Source organism: Diachasma alloeum, unplaced genomic scaffold (assembly GCF_001412515.2).
Source record: "Diachasma alloeum isolate Michigan unplaced genomic scaffold, Dall2.0 Dall_scaffold_00348, whole genome shotgun sequence".
In the NCBI taxonomy this organism is placed as follows: domain Eukaryota; kingdom Metazoa; phylum Arthropoda; class Insecta; order Hymenoptera; family Braconidae; genus Diachasma; species Diachasma alloeum.
In genome coordinates, this window is record NW_021680487.1 from 179,685 (window position 1) to 191,165 (window position 11,481).

The window sequence follows — 11,481 nt, forward strand, 5'->3', positions numbered from 1 at the left end:
GTGGTAAATGCACGCGTATTGGGGGGTCAAAGATGGTCCACTGTTGTGTTTGCGACACTCACTATCACTCTCTATGCATGAAAACACAGATCATCGAAAATGAAAATAGGTCAAAAATTCGTATATGTCACCCATGCTACAGCGCTAGGGGTATTGCATCTCCCGCTCCAGTAAGGCTTACTCGCAATAACTCAACGAGTTCCAATGGGTCAGGGTCATCATCACGATCTGGGGCCCTCAGCCCTTTGACACTTGCCCCCTCCCTCCAGGTGTCGCCACCTCCGCCAGCTGCTGTTTTTCAAAGCGGGTCACCCTTACTATCTGACCCCGCCCTCGTCAGTATTATTGAGTCTCTGGGAGTGATCACCAAGCGCACTGAGAACCTTGATGCCTTATCCACCAAGCTCGATACCGTTCAATCAGAACTCTCGGAAGTCAAGGCTAAGTTGTCAGCTCTGGACCAGCTTCCAGCCCTGGTCAAGCGTGTTGATGACGTTGAGGCTGTTGTGGCTGAACAGTGTGAGGAGATCAGAAGCCTGAAGCAATCTGTCGCAGATCTAGCCACCGAAAGAGTGGACGCTGTAGAGACTGATGTCGGGGCACTGAGGGAGCGAGTCAACTTGGTTGAAGAGGAGCAGCGGCAGATGAAGGAGGATAGAGCCAACTCTGTCTCGGTGTCTGCTGGTGCGTCAGCTGAAGCGTCGGGAGCCGTCGTGGGCAGGGTGAGCTCTGTTGAGGAGGCGGTGAAGGAACCGGCTGACTTTCTAGCGTAGATCAACGCGGAAAGGATGAGGCTTGTGTCGGACATCTTTATCTCAGGCCTTGATTCGCCTGCGAACTGTGACATGAGAAAACTGTCGTTCGCTATCTTTCATGCCGTGTCTTCCTCTATTCAGATGGATGACATTCGCAGCGTGCGTCCTCTTCGGGTGAGGCAGCCTGCAGCTGTAGATACCGCTGATGATAGAGCTGTAGTTTCTTCAGTACCTATGAGCACGGCAGCTGATGGTGTCGCCAGGTCCTCATCACTTTTGGTGACAGTCTCGTCTGGTGAACTCGTTCGTGAGTTAGTGATCGCGAAGGCAACGCATGGCAAGCTGCATTTGTCTCAGTTGTCAGCTGAGCTTGTGTGTGCCTCTGGAGCGACACTTCCCCTGCAGCCATCACTCATCAACATCAACGAGTTCCTCCCGCAAGATCTCCATAATCTTAGATGCGCTGTGAGGACTGCTGCCAAGGAGAGAGGCTTTAATAGCTTCATTCGAAATCGAGCTGTGTTCATAAAGAAAAAGAAAGAGGACGCTGCAACCAGAATCTCATCGACGGCTGAATTAAAAAACTTCATGGCGGGCCCTCAATAAACTCTTCTGCTTCTGCTATATCTACTGTCTCCAATCTTTCTCGTCCTGTCTCTTCTTTTTCTCAGTCTCCCGCGCCGCTTTCGCTAACTCATTCCTACCTTGAACACAGTCAGGCGGCAGCCATGTTGGAATGGGAGGGTGTGCGTGTCTGTCATCTTAATGTGAACTCTCTCAGAGCTCACATTGAGAGAGTCAGGCTTTTCCTGGAATCTCGTCCTCCATTTCATGTTATCGCCATGTGAGAGACTAAGCTTTGCCCTCTTATTGATGACGATGTCGTTTCGCTCGAAGGCTATAGGCTCTTCAGGCGTGATCGCAATACGTGTGGTGGCGGGGTAACTTTGTTCATCAATAACTGCTTCAGGGTCACACTTCTCGCATCCTCCTCTCATGTGTGGACTAAAATACCTGGTTTCCACAAGCATCTGTTCTGTGAAATCTCCTGTCATGGTGTCTTTCCAGTCTTTGTTGTAGTGGTATATAGGCCGCCACATGCTCCTTTCTTCCAGGGTAATGACTTCATCCCCTCTCTGCAGGGGTTTCTTCAGGATTATAGCTCCAAGGTCATCCTTGAGGATTTCAATGCCGATCAGCTGTCCATGAGCAACCCTGATGCGGCTCTGGTGCGTTCGCTTTGCTCCGATTTTTCTCTGAGCCTTGCGCCGCACGGTGCCACTCATCATACTCATGGCTCAGACTCCTAGCTTGATCTGTGCCTGATTGATCATGATGACACGCTTCTATCCTACTGGAAGACAGAGGCCCCCTTTGTGGGTGGTCACGATCTTATCACTGGAACAATACAGGCTGTCCTGCCTCGCCCATCTGTGAGTAAGAACTTTATTTACAGGGATTTTGCCGCTCTGGATCTTGATGTGCTATTGTCGCAGCTTGCCGCGAGTGACTGGTCTGTGTTCGATGGCCTGTCGTCTCCAGACGAAATTACTGCATGTCTGGGCGGTAATCTTGGAATCGCCATGGACGCTGCTGTCCCGCTCAAGACGGTAAGGAAGTTCTCGAAGCGCAAGCCGTGGTTTACTGGTGGGATCGTTGCTCTTGTAGCGAAGAGAGATCGCCTGTACCGTGTGTACAAATGTACTCACTCTCGTCAGGCACTCTTAACCTATCGCACGGCTCGTGATCGTGCTCATCGTGAGGTTGTGGCGGTACGTCAACTTTTCTTCCAGCGAAGGCTGGAGCCTCTCTCTGACCCTTCGCTGATTTGGAAGGAGCTCAGAAGGCTTGGTGTGGTGACTGGGAATGACTCAACACCCGATTTCGATCCTGACGTCTTGAATCGTTGCTTTGCTGGAGTGTCCTTTACCGAGACAGAGCCTTCGCTGGATGGTTTTTTGGACTCGGCTGAGCTAGGGGCCATCCCTCCTGCCGTGGGTTTCTTCTTCAGGCCACTCACTGCTGATGAGGTACAGAAGGCTGTTCGGCACTTCTCTACCGAAGCTAAAGGGACTGATCGGGTTCCCAGGTCGGTGGTTGTGGCTGCCCTGCCGATTCTAACACCTTATCTAGTGATGCTCTTTAACATCTCTTTCGCTCGGTCCTGCTTTCCCTCTGAATGGAGGAGGTCCCTTATTGTTGCGCTTGGCAAGGTGAAAAACCCTGTGTCACCTATTGACTTCAGGCCGATTGCCTTGCTCTGTTTCCTCTACAAGGTGCTGGAGAAACTTGCTTCCCAACAAATCTCCGGCTTCCTTGCTGAGCGCTTCATTCTGGACTCCCTGCAGACGGGTTTTCGTCCATTCAATGGGACGCAGACGGCGCTATTGAAACTGACAGACGACATTAGGACGGGTATTTATAGACGGCAGCTGACGATGCTGCTGTTATNCGGCTTCTCAGCTTCTTCACTGAGGTGGCTTGCATCATATCTGGGTGGTCGTTCACAGGCTACACTAGGCGGGGCGAGTGGCTGTTCATCCTTCTGTCATCTGAACAGGGGAGTTCCGCAGGGATCTGTTCTAGGTCCTCTGCTATTCCTCCTGTTCATTAATGATGCTGGTGTAAACTTAGGGCCTGGAGTTCGGCATCTGATATATGCTGATGATCTCCAGATTTACCTGACCTTTCCACGTGAGGAGTTAGAGGATGCCATTCGCCGTATGAGCGACGCTGCTAACCGTGTGACAGACTGGGCTAATGCAAATCGGCTGAAGCTGAATGTGGCGAAGACGAAAGCCATCATTTTTGGCTCTAATGTCTTCGTTAACGATGTCTATTCCTTGTCCGGTTTGTCTGTCAACGTTGGTGGCTCTACAATTCCATTTGATACTTCCGTGCGCAGCCTGGGAGTGGTTCTGGATAACAAGCTCTCTTGGAAGGGACATGTGGCGCATGTGATGCAGAGGGTTCACTCTGTCATGTACCGCCTTCGGTTTGTTAGAGCCAATACCACTCTGGTCGACTACTGGTGTCTCGTGGATGATGGTCTGTCTGATGTACTTGCTACTGTGATTCAGCGTCTCATCAGTATGATGCTTAGATACATCTTTGGGATAAGGAGAAACGAGCACATTACTCCCTATCGTCTGCGGCTTGGCTGGACGACGTGTGAAGTGCGCAGGAAGTACTTCCTTGCGTGCCTCACTTACAAGATCCTCCGCTTTGGTCAGCCGATGTATCTGGCTGACTTTTTTGTGGCCAGTTGGGCCGTGCAGCCGGTGAGGGGTGAGGGGACTCCCCTTATGATCAAGCCATTCAAGACTGAAACCATGCGATCCTCTTCCCACGTGTCTGCGGCTTATTTATGGAACTCAATTCCCTCTGCAGTGCGGGACTTTCCCACACTGTCGTCTTTCCGATTAGCTGTGCAGAATTATCTGAAGGACAACTCCTAATGCTTTTCCTACCCTTTGCTCTCCTTTTATCACTTTCCCTCCCTCTCTTGCCCCTATCTTCCTATCCCTTCTTATTCTTACACTCTTCCCTCTTTCATCGTTACCGTTTCGCACTTGCTATTCATCCGTCCATTTGGGACCCGCCGAAGCTTGCTCTTTCTGTTGCATATTGCTCCTTCTCATCTTACTCTGTATTTTATGTATCTATCATTATTAGCATGTATTGTTTACTCCATGATATTCACTGTGATTTACGTGGAGAAATCGAACAATACCAAGACAGTAATCTTGTGGTCATCAACATTTCTCCTGACATCATTGATGAGTCTGAGCAGCGCTGTCTGAGTACTATCACCGGGTCTGAATCCACATTGACGAGGGTCAAGTAGGCTGTGTTCATGTAGATACAATGATAGCTGATTAAACGCCAGTCTCTCCAGGCCTTTCGCTAGAAACGGTAAGAGAGCAATGGGTCTAAAGTCAGTAGGCGACCTCGGGGAGCTGACCTTGGCTACTGGAACTATGACGGCCCGCTTCCAATTCTTGGGAAAAATGTAATTGTCAAATGATTTGTTCATCATGGTCAGGAGACAGTCAGACAGGGCTGGCAGAGTGTTCATCGCCATCTTCCTCGATATACCGTCAGTACCAACTGTATTGGATTATATGGTAGAGATAGCTGCATGAATGTTCAACCAGCTTACATGGTTGAATGAGAACGTTGAGGTGGAATTGTGAACAGGCACGCAACTAGTCGGCAGCGGCAGCGTGCAGTGAGGTAGTTGATCATTCAGTCGCACCGTGGAGACAGCAGCAAAGTGAGAGTTGAGAGTGTCAGCAGAGATAGCAGGGCTAACGCTCGAGCCAGGAATCAGTGCCAGATTGCGAAGCTCTCTCCAGAGAGCAGCACCTGATAGTCCAGAGAGCCGACAATGATAATATTTGGAGCGAGCCGCAATTAACTGGGACTGGTGGAGACTTCTGGCTTGGCGGAATTCGAGCAGCCGCTGTGGGAGTCTGACGCGTTTGAATCGTCGATAGAGATGCTGCACATGCCGATAAGATGATCGTAGATCATCATTAAGCCAGGGCACAATTTCAGCCGAGTTCACCAACACTTGACGAAGAGGGGTATGAGTATCAACCAACTCCATGAACGTGTTAGTGAAGCCTGCACAAAACTATTAGCATCATACAGTACTGGATCCAGCTCACTTTGTAGGGCCCTTTCGAAGATCTTGATGACATCAACACTCTGAAGACGTGATAGTTGGCGAGACGAGATGAACTTTGCCCTGGGTTTGCAACCACCAATCGCTAACGAGGCAAAAATGAGATGGTGCGCAGCAGCCAATGGACAATCAGAGGTAAAGTAGCCACTGATGGAATCACAGGCATCATTAAGGCAAAGATCAAGCCACGTGGAAGATGAGAGAGTGGAGTGGGTGACTCCATGATTCACCAACTGCAGGGAGACATCATTCATCAGTGACCGTATTAGCGTCGCATCGGAGTTTGAAGATAATTGATCGGCATTGAAATCACCCATAATTATTTTGTGACTGTAGCCATCTACTGCAGCCGCCAGGAGATCAGTAAAGTTGACGGGAATATGAAAAGGAGCATGCGGTGGGTGATAGATAGCACCAACAAAGATAGATGATGATTCAACTGGTTTGATATCACAGAAAAGGTACTCTACATGCCCTGGCTGCCCAGTCCAGACAGTACTTGATGTCGATATGATAGTCGCTGACACAGAGTGATGATAGTAGATAACAATACCGCCACCATGCTCATTGCGATCGCATCTCAGCAGATTGTAGTTAAGAATGTTGAGGGTGGAGCTCGGGACGGCTGCTGACAGCCATGTTTCAGTGACTACAATGACATGATAGACCACGAACTGAATAGTAAGGAAACTTTTAATGGTATCGAGTCGACAGCGAAGAGAGTTTACATTGAGGCAACAGGCATTAAATTGGTTAGTATCAACAGTGGCTGGAGAAGATGACAGAGAGGATGGCGCTGGTGTGAGTAGAGACAGTGAGGATGACGAATCCAGTTGAGTTTGCGGTGGTCGAAAAGCGGAGCGGGCAGCAGCAGCAGCAGCTGATGATCAGGACGATTGATCTTGGTGGAGACTGGCAATTCTGTCGATATCAGCATACGAGTTGATAGTGTAAACCAAGTCGCCCTCCTTGAATTTGGCAAAAACAACCTCATTTTTGGCCCAGACAAATCGAAACCCAGATTGTTTCAGAGTGAATCTTGCCTTGCCCAGGAGCTTGTAGATTTTCGTGGAGATGAGTTCGTTAATATTGACTTGAAAATCACCACCATTCTGCCTCACTGGTAAGGATAAAGATGGTAGAGATGAGTAGTCAATAGCGGAGAACATCAGCTTGCCTTTCGCTTCTTTGGCGTCAATAATGGAGTGGACTTGCTCAGGGGAGGCAAGCTTGAGACCAATTGACACACGAGAGCATCGAGATTCATGAGGCGATGGAGAGGTGGCAGTAGAGGCAATAGCTGAAACATCAGGAGCAGAGTGGCTCACCGATTTCCTCAGGAATCGAATATTAGAGATGGATGAAGGCTCAATGTCAGTCTTGAGAGAATTTAAAACAGCTAGAGCTAACGGTAGAGGGTCGGTGAGACCATCACTTTCAGGAAATCCAGAAATAATGAGCTCGCTGGGCACCTGCTGATGCTGTCCCGCGATACGTTGAAGTCCGACCGAGCTAGAGTTCACAGCAGCAACGACACGCTGAAGTATGGTAGCATCACATAACGAGAGCAAAGCTACTGAGGCGGGAGATCTACTCAACTTAGTAGCGAGATCAGCAACAGATTGCTTCAAGCCTTGAATCTCCTCGCGTTGTTCAGCTACTACAGCCTCAACATCATCCACACGCTTGACCAAAGCAGGCAATTGGTCTAGGGCTGATAGTTTAGTCTTCACGTCAGAGAGTTCCGATTCGACTGTGTCGAGCTTGCAAGAGAGACTGTCGAGATTTTCAGTGCGCTTGGTAATCACTCTCAAGGATTCAAGAATGGTAGCAACGATTGGATCAGTTGCCAGACTTGAGCCCCCTTGGGAGGAAACTGCAGGAGGAGGCAGTAAAGCAAGTGTAGGTAGTGGTGGCATAGGTGAGGCACTCACTACGAGGGGGCTAATCGCCCCAGATCTTGAGGAGTTGGAGCCATTGGAGCTAGAGGAGTTGTTCCGAGTCTTCACTCCCGGAGCTGGCGAAGAGATACCCCTTGCAGAGTAGCATGGCTGAAACATCCGAATTTTAGACCCATTTTCATTGACAACAAGCTGGGTTTTCATACATAAAGGATGATAGTGACGATCACAAACTCGACAGTGTGCCATCCTCCCACCTCCAACGCGCTCATACTTGCTACAAGGCACCTTGTCTGCATCCACCATTTTGTCGGCCGTAAAGATGGCGAATGGAACTAAGTGGAGAAGCAGAGACTAGTGCTGGTAAACGGACGACTGCCGGCAACGCAGATATCGCAGACAGTGGGTGGTAACGAAGAGCCCTCTGCACTGACCACTTAGTATAATATCCACTCACCAGAGCTGACAGCAAAAGCAGGAAGAGAGAGACAGCCAAGCGTTGACACCAGGAAAATTCGGAGGTTATGTACAGCCCCAAGGATTTTTAAAAGCAGTTTAAGAAGCAGAAGAACAATCAACAGGAAAGATTAATATCTCCAGATGTTGGTTGCGGAATAATGCATGCAACGAACCTGCAACAGAAAACGCCCGGGGGCAGCGATAGGCCGCAGATAAATTCAAGCAGGGAACAGATTAAACGTGCGTATAGTGTACTCACATCGAGAGAGAGAAAGGAGGAGTGAGAGTCATAGCGAGAAAAGGCGTTTAACTCACCTGTTAAGACGATTGAAGGCATTCTACGCAAGATTCAGAAACTTGGAAGTGATTCGAGGCGACTTAAGGGGTGATTTAATTGATAGGGTCCGATGGGAGGACTTACAAAGTGTTTTTGAGGGCCGTATGAGAACCGATGTAATTATTAACGTGAAAAATCCAGACATACCCAAATTTTTAGATGATGCGAGACGAATGCTCTGTCCACGTTTAAAAAATGCATTGAAACAAGCAGGAAGTTTGAAAGTAAATGTAGTATTAACACGTAAATATGAAATTAATCGAGATGAACATCTTATTGAAAAAGAGAAATATTTCAATGACACATACAAAAAATGAAATTTTCAATACAAAAAATGAAATAATTCTTGATTCAACTGATATTAGCAAGTGGTTTGATGAACACATAAGAGAAAAACTTCTAGTGAAAGGGGATGAGTTCCAGGAAAGAGACTCTGGCTGGAGATTAGTTGACGTCATTAATTTAGGAGTGAATATGAATAAATATAATCCATTGCGGAGAGAATCTAGCTTTGTTGAACTACCTGAATGGATTAAAAAGAAACATGCTGTCGTGAATGTTCAAAATAAAGACGATGCCTACTGCTTTCTATGGTCCATCATCGCCACTCGTTGCAACGTTCAAGACAAGAAATGACCTAACTCATACCCCCCTTTCAGTACAATCATGAAAAGCTTTGGTAACTTCAATTACCCCATGGCATTAAAAGACATTCCAAAGTTTAAGAAAATGAATGAATTGTCGATTAATGTATATGGAATTGATAGTGACGAAGAATCAAAAAAAAATGGATTGTGCCACTTTACTTGAGCAGAAATCCTCAAAACGCACTGCATGAGGAAAGAAAAACGATTCACCTTCTCATGATTGAAAATGAAGACATCCTCGATGGTAAACAGGAAAGAATTCATCACTATACATGGATCTCGAATTCATCTCGTTTAATTGGTGCACAAATTTCAAAAGCTCAACATAAAACACTCATATGTAACACGTGTTGGTGTCACTTTTTTCAAAAAAGAGGCTTATACTAAGCATAGGGTCGATTGTGTATCAATCAACAAGTTTCGAACGATTTTTCCCCATAGTGCTGAAAAAATTATGAAGTATCAAAATTTCAAAGACCAACTGAATATTCCCTATGTTATGTATGCTGATACTGAGTGTCTACTGCAAAAAGTGCCCGATGAGAATGATCAAAACACTAAAATATACCAAAATCATGCGCCATTCAGTGTTGCATTTTATGTGAAATGCAGCTATGATGACTCAAAATCAGAACTTTTTATTTATCGTGGGAAAGACTGTATACAGTAGTTCATTGAGCAGTTACGTCTTTTAGTGATAAAAGTCGATTCTAAATTACAGCGAAATGAGCTGATGAACTTGACATTTGAAATCGAGCGAGCATTTGATGCAGCTAAAAATTGTTGTTTGTGGAAGAGCATTCACCGAAAAAGCAGTGAAACATTGGGATCATTGCCACTTCATAGGCAAATATCGTGGTGCTGCTCATCCCGACTGTAATCTGAATTACACGGAATCGTGTGTAATCCCAGTAGTTTTTCACAATTTGTCAGGTTATGACTCACAATTTTTATTAAATCTCTTGCGAAACAATTACAAGGCTCAGTGACATTACTCCCAATTAATAAAGAGGAATACATTTCCTTTACGAAATCGGTCAAACCGACAAGAGGCCACTTGAGATTCATTGCCTCATTCCGTTTTATGGCAAGCAGTATTGATAAACGTTCGTCATATTTAGGGGATGAAAGGAAGAGGATCACAGCCAGACATTACCTCCAAAAACGACAATTCGAACTCGTTACACACAAATGAGTTTTCTCATATGAATACTTAGGCACATGGGAGAAATTAAGTGAACGCCAATTACCTCGGAAAGAAGACTTTTATTCTCGATTGAATGATGAGAATATATCAGATAAATATTACAATCATGCATGTGATGTATGGAGAAATTTCGGCATCAAGACACTCGGTGAATACGCGGATTCATATCTGAAAACTGACGTCTTGTTGCTGGCTGATATTTTCGAGAATTTTCAATGGAGTTGTTTCGCCTCATACAACTTGGATCCCCTTCATTATTATACAGCGCCAGGGGTGGCCTTTGATGCAATGTTAAAAATCACTGGAGTTCAATTGGAATTATTCCAAGATCCTAAGATGCTCCTTTTCATTGAGAAAGGCATTAGAGGGGGACTGTAGCAGTGTTCGAACCCATATGGAAGGGCAAATAACCACTACATGGGAGCTGATGAGTATAACCCTGAAGAAGAAAAATCGTATTTGATGTATCTGGATGTGAATAACTTATATGGAGCATCAATGAGTCATCATTTGCCGAATGGGAACTTCTATTGGATGGAAGGTTGGTCATCCCTCAACGTCCTGAAGATTCCAGATGACTCAGAGACTGGATACATTTTGGAAGTTGATTTGGAGTACCCACAGAAATTGCATGAAGAGCATGAAGATTTACCATTGTGCCCAAAGCATATAATCCCCCCAAACGGTCAATCAAAGTTACCAAAATTATTGACGACGTTAAACTAAAAAAAAATTACGTCATTCATTATACGAATTTAAAACAATATTGTAGTTTGGGCTTGAAAATTACTAGAATTCATAGAATCTTGAAGTTCTCTGAGAGCTCATGGTTAAAAAAATATATTGATTTAAATACCACTTACCGGAAAAATTACCAGAATGACTTTGAAAAAAAATTTCATAAATTAATGAATAATGCGGTTTTTGGAAAAACAATGGAGAACGTTAGAAAACATCTTGATGTAAAACTAGTATCAAATTGGGAGGGACGATTGGGTGCTGAGAGTTGGATATTGAAACCCAGCTTTCATAACAGTATTATCTTTGATAAGGATTTGGTAATAATTCAAATGAGTCGTACAAAAATTGAATTTAATAAGCCAGTATACGTAGGTTTCAGTATTCTAGACATTTCTCAAATGTACATTTACGATTTTCACTATAATTATGTGAAAAATACTTTTAAGGGTAGAGCAAAACTATTTTACACAGACACTGATAGTCTTATTTATCATTTTAAAGTGGAGGATATTTATGAAATTATGAAAAATGATATCGATAAATTCGACACTTCGGATTATCCAATAAATAATGTATTGTAACGAACATGTGGGGATATTCGTTAGGACACGATACTGCTATCAGAACAACTAACCCCAGTGACATAAGAAGGCGATTCGTGAGTAAAAAGTAGTGAGAGAGAGAGGGTTTCGCTTTTCCACCCCGGGGTAGTCAGACGTCCAATCCTCGTTCCGACAATGAGGT